The following is a 12,198-nucleotide window of genomic DNA, read 5'->3' as shown; positions in this document are numbered from 1 at the left end:
TCAGTTCATAGAAGTCTTTCCAGGTTTTTCTGAAACCATATTACTAATCATTTCTTATAGCACAATAGTATTCCATCACGTTCATATACAACAATTTGTTCAGCCACTCCTTAACTGATAGGCATCCCCTCAAGTTCTAATTCTTTGCCACTCCAAAAATAGTTACTATAAATATTTTTTAATATATGGGTCCTTTTCTTTTTTCATATCTTTGGGGTATAGACCTAGAAATTGTATTGCAAAGTGTATGCACAAATTTATAACCCTTTGGATATAGTTCCAAATTGCCCTCCAGAATGATTGGATCAGTTCACAACTTCACCAACTGTGTATTAGTGTTTCAATTTTCAGAGGGGTTTGTTTTTTCAGATGTAGGTGGGACCAGATGGCCCTGGAGACCTTCTAACCCTGAAATTCTGTGCTCCTAAGGTAAAGGTAACTAGGTGGTGTATTTTCTGGACCTAGAGTCATCTTCCTGAATTCAAATCCTGCCTCAGACACTTTCTTGCTGTGTGACCTAGGCAAGTCACTTAACCTTGTTTGTCTCAGTTTCCTCATCTATAAAATGATCTGGAGAAGGAAACGGCAAACCACTCCAATAACTTCCAAGAAAACCCCAAAGAGAGTCACAAAAAAGCAGACCCAATTAAAACAACTGAACAGAAACAACAACAACCACCATGATTCTTCTAAAGTCAACTTAAATTTTTAAAAAATGTATACTAGGATATGAACAAGCAGTTTTCAGATGAAGAAATCAAAGCTATCAATAATCATATAAAAATATTCTAAATCACTCTGTTAAAGAAATGCAAATCAAAACAACTCTGAGGTACCACCTCACACCTATCAGATTGGCCAATATGATAGAAAAGGAAAGTGATAAATGTTGGAGGGTGTATGGCAAAATTGGGATATTAGTGGAGTTGTAACCTGATCTAGCCATTCTGGAGGGCAATTTGGAACTATGCCCAAAGGGCTATTAAACTGTGCATAGTCTTTGATCAAGTAATACCACTACTGGATTGTTATCCCAAAGACATTTTTTAAAGGGAAGGGGGGTGGTCTGCTTGTACAAAAAAAAATATTGATAGCAGCCCTTTTTGTGGTGGCAAGGAACTGGAAATGGCTGAACAAATTGTGGTATGTGACGGTGATGGAATATTATTGTTTTGTAAGAAATGATGAAAAGTATGATTTCAGAAAGAGCTGGAAAGACTTATGTGAACTGATGAAGAGTGAAATAAGCAGAACCAGGAGAACATTGTGATGATCAGCTGTAAAAGATTTAGCTATTCTCAGCCATACAATGATCCAGGACAACTCTGAAGGACTTATGACAAAGAATGCCAGAGAAAGAACTGATGGAGCTGTAATGCAGGTAGCATACAATTGTTCACTTTAATTTATTTGGGTTTTTATTGTGCAGCTTTGGCTTTATATAAATATTCTTTTACAATAATGGACAATATGAAAATATGTTTTGCATGATAATACATGTATAACTCAGGTAAAATTATTTACCAGCTCCAAGAGGGGGGAGGGAAAAGAAATAGGGAAACAATTTGGATCTTAAAACTTCAGAAAATGTTTCTGGAAATTACTATACGTAGTTGGGAAATAAATTATCTTTTAAATAAAAAAGATGTTTACTAAGTACAGAAACACAGATAGCTAATAAAGAATGAATCTAAAAGTGTGACCTGGTTCTATGAGAGCAACGAAAGAACTGGAGCTGGGAGAGAAAGTTGCTTCCTTTTCTAGACTCTGTTCACCACTCATCTCTTTAATAATGCATTCTATAATTTTCCAGGACTCAAAGTCAAGGTCACTGGCTTGGCAGGCTCCATTCTCTTTCCTCTTTTAAAAAATTAAGACAAAGCTGATGACAACAAATGAATTTTTGTTAGTATTCTACTAAGAGGAAAAAAAAACAAAACCCTGCCCTTCTCCAAAGCTGTACTGCCTCTCCAATTCACCATGATTTCCTCATGGAGTGCCTCAGCAATCACATCAACCAGTTTTTTTCTAAACTCAGGTATAGTGTTTATCTGGCCCAGGTGACTTTATTACATCAAGGGCATCTAGCTGCTCTTTTACTATCTCCTTATTTATCTTGGGTATCAATTCCTTATTGGCTTTTTTGTTCTGTTCTTTCCAATCCAGAGATCATTCTCCTCACCATAGAAAAATAAAAACACAAAAAGTTGAACAGTTTTCTGCCATCTCTCAATCCCTTTTGGTCTTCCCAAACTCCTTGAACCTCTTCTTGGATCTTCCTTCTCTAAAATAGTGGGATGATGATTTATTTCAGTAAAGGGAGTAACCATCTTGGTAAAATCACAGATTCTTGAAATATCTGAAGTGTAGCTAAGAACTTGAAATCTCCCTCTCCTTTCCTTTTCTTTTCTCTCCTCTTCTCTATTCCTTTCCCACTTTTCTCCCTTTCTTTTTTCTCTATTCTCTTTCTTTCTCTCCATTTTCTCTTTGTGACTTTCTTCACTTTCTCTTGTCTCTCTGCCTTTCTTTTTCTCTCTCTGTTTCTTTTCTCTTTGTTCTTTCTCTTTTCTTTGTATTTTCTCTCCCTTCCTCTCTTCTCTTTATTCTCCCTCTTTTCCCTGTCTCTTTCTCTCTCCCTCTCTCTTATCTTTCCTCTCCTTTCTCTTTCTCTTTTCTCTCTTTCTCTCTCTTTCTCTGTTTCTCTATCCTTCTGACTCTCTGTATTGTATCTTTGTATCTCTCACCATCTCTATCTCTCTCTGTATATTTCTCTCTATTTATCTCTGCCTCTCTCCTTTTTTTCTCTCCTACATGCTTGAACTAAGAAAGTCCTCCTCCATCAAATTTATAGGTCTTTTGAAAAGCAGTTCCATTAAAATTTGAATAATCCCATACATTTGCCCCAGAGAAAGGCAGAAGAGAGTAAAACATATGAAGAGTCCGAAATACTATTTTGAATCCCAGGACTCAGTGGTTCATACAGGTATGAAAAAGGAAGCAAACCTTTGTAGCAGAGGGAGGAGGCAAAGAGAAATTACTGGCCAGTTAAAAACATTTATCAAGTAATTACTCTGTGCCTGGCACTGTGCTAAGATCTACAGAAATAGGCATATATATATACAGAGAGAGAGAGAGAGAGAGAGAGAGAGAGAGAGAGAGAGAGAGAGAGAGAAAGAGAGAGAGCCCTTCCCCTCAAAGAACTCACAATTTAATCATCATGAATAGTCAAGAACAACAAATTCATTTGAGTAGTTCAAAAAAAGAGAATTCCCATCACACTAAGAGAGACCTTTTGAATGGGAAGATATGGTTATGTGTATTAGATACATAAAAAACAAATACATTCTGATTCATAATCCTGTTAATGAACCAAAGATATCTAGGCTACAGAATTATCTCATCATTCAAACCAGCAGCTAGAGAACTACACCTCAGGAGAAGATGATGGTTGCCATCTTCTGGAGAATGGCAAAATTGTTTAAACCTGAATGGGTTCTGAGCTGTAAGAGGCTGTAAGAGGGCAATAAAATGCAAGGACTGAAAAATAGGAGGCAGATCTTTGAGGGATGGTGGTGCTAAATGCTGATCTACCAGATTCAAAAAGCGAGCCTCCAAGGAACTGGTGGTAAGAGAATGGCATGGTATTGACAGAGGGATCCTCAGAGGGTAGCTCTTATGTGAAAGGGCAAACCTTGACATCTCCCCTTTCCTAGAGTCCCATTGAGTCACAATGAGTACATGGGTCTTTGGTGGAAAGAGAAGATGTGGCTCACTGGTGAATCTATCAATTCTGTGGGCTCAGATGGAAGTCCATTCTGTACTCTTTAGTATGTAAAGGGAACTTCCATTTTTTGCTTTGTGAGACTAAATGCTTTTAAGGGGAGCTGGTAACTCTCCTTAGGGAAATGTCAGCTACTGATATTCTCAAGTACAATATTTGGTGTGGGGCAAAGAATCAGAGGTCCTAAAATGTAACTTGGTCCATTGTGTTACAAAGAAACCAAGGACATGAGTTATGGTATTTATAAGGATAGTCAAAACATGCAAATACTGAAATAATACAATGGGATAATTAGAAATGCTAATTTCTAAGAATTAGCTAATTGCTAAGAAAAGATAAAATAGAAATTTTAAAAATATACACTGTCTACACTGTCTCAAATTACTAATCTACTCCTTAAATAATATTCCTCAGGTCTAGGCTGTATCATTCTAACTTCCTGAACTTGATGACTTCTGGTTAGTACCATCTACCTCCCCCAAGTCCATTTTAAGGTTCCACAATCTAGATTGCTAGCCTGAACTCAATGGTACATTCTATAATATACCAAGCTAATTTTCAGTCAGTCAGGAACCTTCCTGGTAACATATTGGGTATTTAGTTATTCTTCTCATATAGCTATAAAATCCTTCAGTTAATTAACTTTCCTTATCCTCTCTGCCAAGGAAAAACCACAAAAATAAGAAATTTGGACAGTAACCTAAACACCCCCTCAAATATCAGAACAATGTAACCACAGATCACTTCTGGCATACAAAACAGACTCTGATTTCTTTACATCTTTACACATATGTCTGTTTATTAAAGTCACCAAAAACTAAAATAGTCCTTGTCAAGTCAAAACTGTAATCATTTAACCAAAGTGGTGGCACTTTGCCACCACTTCAGGCCCCTGCTCATGTACCATCACTTGCCCCTTTCTCTTCCTTGCTTTGAAAGTCAATGTCCAGCAAGGAATCACTCTCTTCCTAGACATGAGTGATGCTAAAAACTATAAATCAAAATAGCAAAATTCATCTGTAAAGAGAAAAGGTCAAGACTATCAAGGGAATTAATTTTAAAAATATAAAGGAAGGAAATCTAGCCATTCCAGATCTCAAATTGTCTCATAAAGTGGTAATCATTAAAACAATCTGGTACTGGCTAAGAATCAGAGAAATGGAATGGGTTAGGTAATCAATACATAGTCATAAATGACCATAGCAACCTAATGTTTGATAAACCCAAAGATTTAAGATTTGGAAGGGAAGAACTCACTATAGACAAAAACTGTTGGGAAGACTGGAAAACAATATGGCAGAAACTAGGCACAGACCATCTCATACCATATTCCAAGATAGTCAGAACAGATACTTGATATTCTCACAACAAAACTCCTGAGAAGTAGGTGCTATTATTATCCCAGTTTTATAGTTGAGAAACTGAGTCATGTTGAGGTTAAATGACTTGCCCAGGATCCCACAGCTAGGAAATGTTTGAGGCAAGGTTTAAAGATCTTCCTTATTCTAGGTGTAAAAAATGGAGTCTTGAACCCAGGACTCCAGTCCCCAGAAATCCTTGCTCACTTCCCAGGATGCTTTGTAATCTCCCCTGGCTCCTATAATCTGGTCCCTTTTCTGCCTTTCATAGTGTGGTACCTTTCTGTTGTCCTGGCTACTAACTGGGTAAATGCATCAATGCATCATTGCTTCAATCATTTTAATTGGGCCCTAATTCAAGGACCTGTTATAGATTTATTTTCTTTTACTTAGAATTTTTACACATAAGACTTTGATAGTCTATATTTTCATCCAGAAATTTTCTTTTTTATTTGGATTTTTGTGATGTCTTTTTAATATCTCTTGCCAATTGATTCATATACCTCATAACTCAGCCATGCATCCCTAAGTGATCCTGTGTTTTTCAATCACCCACAACACGGGGAAATGTAAAAAATATCATTATTTAAATTGCAAAGTTTAAATTCCTTTTGAGAAGAATTTTAGGTAAAGAAAGATGCTACCTCTCCAAATCCAGAAACTGAACTATTGGAGAAGACACCATGAAGAAGCCTCCAGACCACAAGCTGCACAAGAAGATCAAGAATGAACTTTGGGTGCAGTTGATTGAACATTTATTTTGAATGTACACTCTTATGCCAAAGGGGACTGCCCCCTAACTGGCTTTTTCTCAATGTGTCCAGCAATTATTGGTTTTGGGGGGTTTTTTCTCTCTCTTATCCTCAAATTATTGTAATCTGTAAGTTGATTATGTTTTCATGATCCTTATGGGGAAAATCTTTCCCAAAATGATCACACAGAGAAATGTAAAAAATGGAGACTTGAACCCAGGACTCCAGTCCCCAGAAGTCCTTGCTCACTTCCCAGAACGCTTTGTAATCACACTGAATTCTCACCTGGGCGAGATCACAAATTATTATTTAAAGGAGTTCTCCACCTACTGAGGCTCTTTCCTGCTTCCGCTTCCCAGCAGACACATCTCTCATGATGTAAGTGAAATTGAATGGGCCTCTCTGGGCCTAGACATGTGCTTTCTTATTCTGTATTTTTTTTAATCTTTAACCTTTAATAAACCTCATAAAATATAATACTCCTTGACAGAGAGAAACTAATTTTAACTATTACATAGGTGCCCTTCTCTAGCCACTGAAGCATTTACCATGGTGGCAGCTAGCAGCTACCTTATTGGAACACATGTTCATTCCCTTCATCAAGGCTGATGAATAAAAAGCAAGCATCAAGTGGTCATTTTTTACATACCAGGCACCTTGAGCCTGTGCGAGGGTTGTAAATACAAGGGTGAGACATTGTCAACCATCCAGGTACTACAGGAGGGAGTCGGAGTCAAAGAAGTTTTGTCTAGATCCCGAGCCATCTGCTTCTCTTCCCATGTCAGGATGTGTCTTTCCATAAATCTTCTTCCCAATGGATTGGAGAAAGCCTTGCTTTTTTCTAGATCTTGGGGCTCAGGCTCTCTATCTCATTTTTGCCATAGGGCTGTGTCACTTCTGTAGCCCATTCTCCCTTGAAGCCTAATAGAAAGGGAACTCTACTGGAAGTCATAGAACTCAGGTTCAAATCCTAACTCTGTGTGTCCTTGGAAAGGTCACCTAATTTCTCATTATTTGTTTCCTCATCTGTAAAATTAGGAGTTTGGACTAAAAGACTTTCAAAGTACCCACTTCTAAATCCATGAGCCAATGTCTTCAATAATGCTTTGTATGCCCCATCTCAAGCAGAAGCACAGATATTCTGGGACAAGCTTATACTGGCTTGTAAGAGCCAATTGTTAAATTCTCGGGATGAGCATTTTCAGATGGAAAATTAGAATACTACATATCAGGGATTGATATAATGTTTTGTTGATTATCTAGGCTTTTAAAATTCTAGATGGAGAAGACAAAAATATTTAAGATTAAGTATATCATGGAGGACAGTTAAGTGGTTCAGTGGATTGAGAGTCAAGCCTAGAGACAGGAAATCCTGAGTTCAAGTTGGATCTCAGGTACTTCTTAGCTGTGTGACCTTGGGTAAGTCACTTTATCCCAATTGCCTAGCCCTTGCTGAATCCATATACAGAAGGTAAAAAAAAATGTTGGGACAATACCAAGGGTCCAGGAAATGGAGTTGACCCCAGTTTTCAGACAGTTTTGAAGGACCAAGTCCCCTTCTTGACTCAGGCCAACAATATGCAAGCAAGGAAGTGACTTCATTCTTACCTGTAATGAATTTGGCAGTGACATTGGTGGGTCAAATGTTCTGTAGCATCACTTGAAGTTTGAGCCCACTCTTCTCAGGAACCAGGATGGAAACAGGGAAAGATACTCTCAGTTCAATGGATTGTTTGCACTCCTGCTTTTGCCATATCTTCTCCAAAAATTTCCCCTTTTTAAAAGTTAAAAAAGGAAGGAAGGAAGGAAGGAAGGAAGGAAGGAAGGAAGGAAGGAAGGAAGGAAGGAAGGAAGGAAGGAAGGAAGGAAGGAAGGAAGGAAGGAAGGAAGGAAGGAAGGAAGGAAGGAAGGAAGGAAGGAAGGAGGGTAAGCTAGACTATCTCTGAGATCCCTCCCAACCTTAGATTTAGGATTTCTTGCAGATTTACAAGCACCTTTCCTAAAGTCTCAGCCATCTGAGAAACTCTTGCAATCCAGTTCTCTAAATATTTCAATCTTCATAGATCCATACTTTAATATATTCACTGCTTTAATCCTATCTAAGATCAATAGTTCTAAGTAGCCAAAGACTACAGGTGTTGTTTCTGAATCCTCCCTTTTCTAAGATAATTCTAAAACTTCTCAGGTCTTGGTTCAGTCTCTCAATCCTTATTTCATTTTCCTGACTGGTGGGTGTTGTTAGGGGACTTCACTAACACAGGGTGGCACTGTTGCATTAAGTCATCTTTACTAAGTGCTTTTCTTTCCTCAATTGTGTTATGAACTCTACCTACACTGAATGAGTCTTAGGAGGGCTCAGGAAAAAAAAAATGAGGTGGTTTACCCAAGATACTCAATAATTTTTTTAAGTCTATAATGAACCCAACCAGAAGTAAGCACCTTGGAAAGATCTACCCAAAAAAATCTACCCAAATACTCAGATCAGCATTTTTCCTAGTTGCAAAGAATTGGAAACAAAGTGAGTATCCGTCTATTAGAGACTGGGTAAAAAAATGATGGCATCAAAGTGAAGTAAAAGATGTCAAATAGGAAGAATTCAGAGAATCCTGGAAAGACTTCTATAAACTGAGGAAGAGGGTATTAGGACAGCTACAGGGCACAGTGTATAGAGCCTGGGATTGGCATCAGAAAGGCTCCTCTTCGTGGGTTCAAATCTGGCCTCAGACACTTATAAGCTGTGTGACCCTGGGCAAGTCCCTCTGTTGTCCCTGTTTCTTCATCTGTCCAATGAGCTGGAGAAGGAAACAGCAAACCACTCGAGGATCCTCACCAAGAATGCCCTAAACAGAGTCACCAAGAGCAAGAGCCAACTGAACAAGAGCGAGAGGGAAGCAGAACCAGGACATGGTGTATGTGATGACTTCAACAATAACTGAAGTCTGAATCACTATAGCAATGGGTCTTTGTTCCAGAAGGAATGAAGTGTAGCTCCCACCTCTTGGCAAAGGAGAGAACTAGAGGGAAGAATGCTGTACACACCATCTGATCTAGTTTCTCTATCAAGTGTTTTTGCCCAGCTCTCTTTGGGATAAAGGAGAGTCCAATTCCTAATAAGGGCCAATGAGACAATCAATAGTAAGTCAGCTAGCATTTATTAAGCATCTCCCACCTGCCAGGCATGGTGCTAAGCCCTGGGGATGTGAAGAAAAGCAAAAACACAGTCCCTGCCCTCAAGGAGCTTCTCTTCGAATGTGGGAGACAACATGCAATCAACAACATGCCAAAAAATGTATATAACAGGATCAATGAGAAATGGTGCCAAAGGAAAGGCACCCATCATGGGGGTTCTGGGAAAGGCTTGAAGGAAGGCAGGAGAGAGAGATGAGAAGGGAGAGACAGCCTTTTTGGCACTGGGAAGGGGAGGGAGAGAGACAGTGAAAAGCCACAGAACCAGTGGATGGAGTGTCATGGGTGAGGAGCAGCCAGGGAGGCATTGCTACCATATCATAAAGTGTACATGAAGGTGTAAAACATAAGCTTGGAAAGGTGGAAAGGGCAAGATCTCCGAGGCTCTGAAAGCCAAACTAAGGACTTTCTATTTGATTCTAGAGGTCCTGGGGAACCACTGGGGTTGACTGAATGGGAGGTGCCATGGTAAGACCTGTGCATTTAGGAGATCACTTTGACAACTGAGCACTTGTCGGGCAACTCGACCAGCAGGTGATTGAATGGTCCAGGAGGGAGGAGATGAGTTTATTGAATGAGGGAGGGGGTAAGATGGTTGGGGGGGAGGGGAGTGTTGGCATTATGGCAGATGTGGGAGTGGAAAGAAGGGAATGTATAGAGATAGGTGTCATAAAGGTAAGAACAGGAAGATCTGGCAATAAATTGGAAAAGGGGGAATGGTGGGCAGAGTGTGAGTGAAGAATCAAGGATATTCATCATCCTCATTAACACCATAATGATAATAACAACCACCATTGAAGGTTTGCAAAGATCTCTTGGAAGGTAGGGGCTAATATTATCCCCATTTCCTAGGTGAGAAAACTGAGGCAGTCAGTAATTAAACGACTTACTCCTGGTCACACAGCTAGTAAGTATCTGAGGTTGAATTTGAACTCAGGTTTTCCTGACTGAAGGTCTAGCTCTCTCTTGTCTGTACTGCCTAGATTCCTCACAGAAAAAATACTAAGGCTATAAGCCTGAATGAAAACAAAGATGGTAGTGCCCTCAACAGTCACAGAGTAATTAACAATGCAATGAACCAGGACAACAGGAGGAGCTTAGGAGACAGAAGCTATCCACATCCAGAGAAAGAACCGTGGGAGCAGAAATGCAGAAGGAAAACATGGGATCAATTACATGGTTTGATGGGGATAGGTTTGGGATTTTGGTTTTAAAAAATCACTCTATTGCAAATATGAATAACATGGAAATAGGCTTTGAACAATGATCCATGGATAACCCGGTGGAATTGCTCATCAGCTCCAGGAGGGGGGAGGGAGAAAGAGAGGGGAAAATCATGAATCATGGAACCATGGGAAAATATTCTTTCTTAACTAATTAATTAGAAAAGTAATAGAGTAATTGAGAAGAAGGAACAGCTTCGAGGAGAAAATAGTGAGCCATGTTGTAGATATAATGACATTGAAATATCTCTAGAACATTTAGTTCAATGTGTCCAATAGGCAGTTTTTGATGAAAAACTAGAGGTCAGGAGAGAAATTAGAGTTGATTAAGTAAATCTGAGAATCATTTGCTCAATGATGATAGTTGGATCCATGAGAGCTTTTGAGATCACCAAGTAAGACAATATAGAATAAAGAGATGAGATATCAAGAGAGAGCCTTTGGGGCCATCCAAAGCTAGTGAACATAACTTGGATAAAGAAGGGAGGAAGGGATGGAGGGAGGAAGGGAGGGAAAAAGGAAAAAATGAACAAAAGAAAGAAGGAACCAAGAAAGGGAAGGAGGGAGATAAATTATTATTTCCAAGAAAATGGAATGATTCAAGTAGGACTAACAAAGTGGACTCGTGTTCAGGATTAGATTTGGTATAGTTCTTGGGCAAAGTATTGTAATGAACAGGTTTAGAATTAGCAGTGAGTAGTTTTCATATGCAAATTTTTGCTTTGAAGTTACTCGATCATAGTTTATTCTCACAGATATGCTGAACATTTTTGTGCCTTTGTTTACAAGATTAATGTTCATTTTCTACAAAGAAAAGGTTTGCAAAACTTCAGGCCAGCCTTCACAGAGAACAGAATTAGTGACCAAGCTCATGGGGGGGTGGCTATATTGAAAACCAGAGGCAGGGGCTTTGCTCCTTTGCCTTTGTGATTCTCTACTTGGTTCTGCATAGCCAGGAACAGACAAAGTAGATCTCCAGGATGGACACAAGGCAGAGCAGGGAGAGCAAGAGAGCTATCAAAGGGGCATGATGTTCAATATTCCCTTTATTAGGCTTTAAGGATAGAGAATTCGGCTTTCCAGAGCATGCTGGCATTTATTTTGGACAAGGTGTAAGAAATAGTGTAACATAGTAGAAAAAGCCCTGGATTTGGTCTCCGAAGGTCTAGGTCTGTCATTTATTATTTGTCAACTTGGACAGGTCCCTTTGCTTCTCTGTTTCCTCATCTCTAAAAGGAAGGGATCAGATGAGAAGAGCTCTTCCGGCTCTAAGAAGTGCAAAGCCTCCGATCAAATCCTGCTTTCATTCAAGAAGTGAAGGACTATGGGTTTACTTTACTGTCATTTTGTTGTTGCTGGTTTTTACAAGGGAAGACTCACTGGAGGTAGGGATATAGCTGGAAATTGTTGTGAAATTTTAAAAAGGCAACAATAAAACTTATTCAAACACTTCTGATGGATAACAACCCATTAGGGACACTTCCTAGGTTTTCTTTTTTTAATTTTTATTTTCACTTCCAAATTCTCTCCTCCCGCCCACTGAGAAGGCAAGAAAAGCCCATTATACATATGAAGTCATGCAAAACATGTTTCCACATTAGCCATGTTGTTAAAAAAAAAAGGCAAGAAAAATACAGAATGGGGGACAATTTCAAGGCTTGTCCAGAACTGACAAATACTCTTTGTGATCTACATTAATGGACCTGGAAGCAACACTGCACTTAAATAAAGAAAAAATAGCCCTGCCACTATCATTATTGCTATTTTCTGGCTTCTTTTTAAGCAACGATATGGAGTTTTTCATTCTTTTTTTCCATTGCTTCTACTGATGAAGCACTTGTCTGATTATTCCTGGGGAAGTGAAGAGAACAGAAGAGAAAAGAGGGAAAGGAGAGGTT

At 39.0% G+C, this 12,198-nt stretch overlaps 1 protein-coding gene across 1 annotated transcript in view; it reads right to left on the bottom strand.

Annotated features, from left to right (window-relative positions):
* The window catches only part of VN2R653 (vomeronasal 2 receptor 653), a 46,904-nt gene extending 37,489 nt beyond the window's left edge, over positions 1–9,415 (bottom strand). Inside the window, exon 1 of the mRNA XM_056806797.1 lies at positions 7,500–9,415. The gene's annotated coding sequence lies outside the window, so the exon portion shown is untranslated. The remainder of the gene's footprint in view (positions 1–7,499) is intronic.
* Positions 9,416–12,198: the final 2,783 nt, after the last annotated feature.

Source organism: Monodelphis domestica, chromosome 8 (assembly GCF_027887165.1).
Source record: "Monodelphis domestica isolate mMonDom1 chromosome 8, mMonDom1.pri, whole genome shotgun sequence".
NCBI classification, from domain to species: domain Eukaryota; kingdom Metazoa; phylum Chordata; class Mammalia; order Didelphimorphia; family Didelphidae; genus Monodelphis; species Monodelphis domestica.
This window is presented reverse-complemented; position numbering and strand designations above follow the sequence as displayed.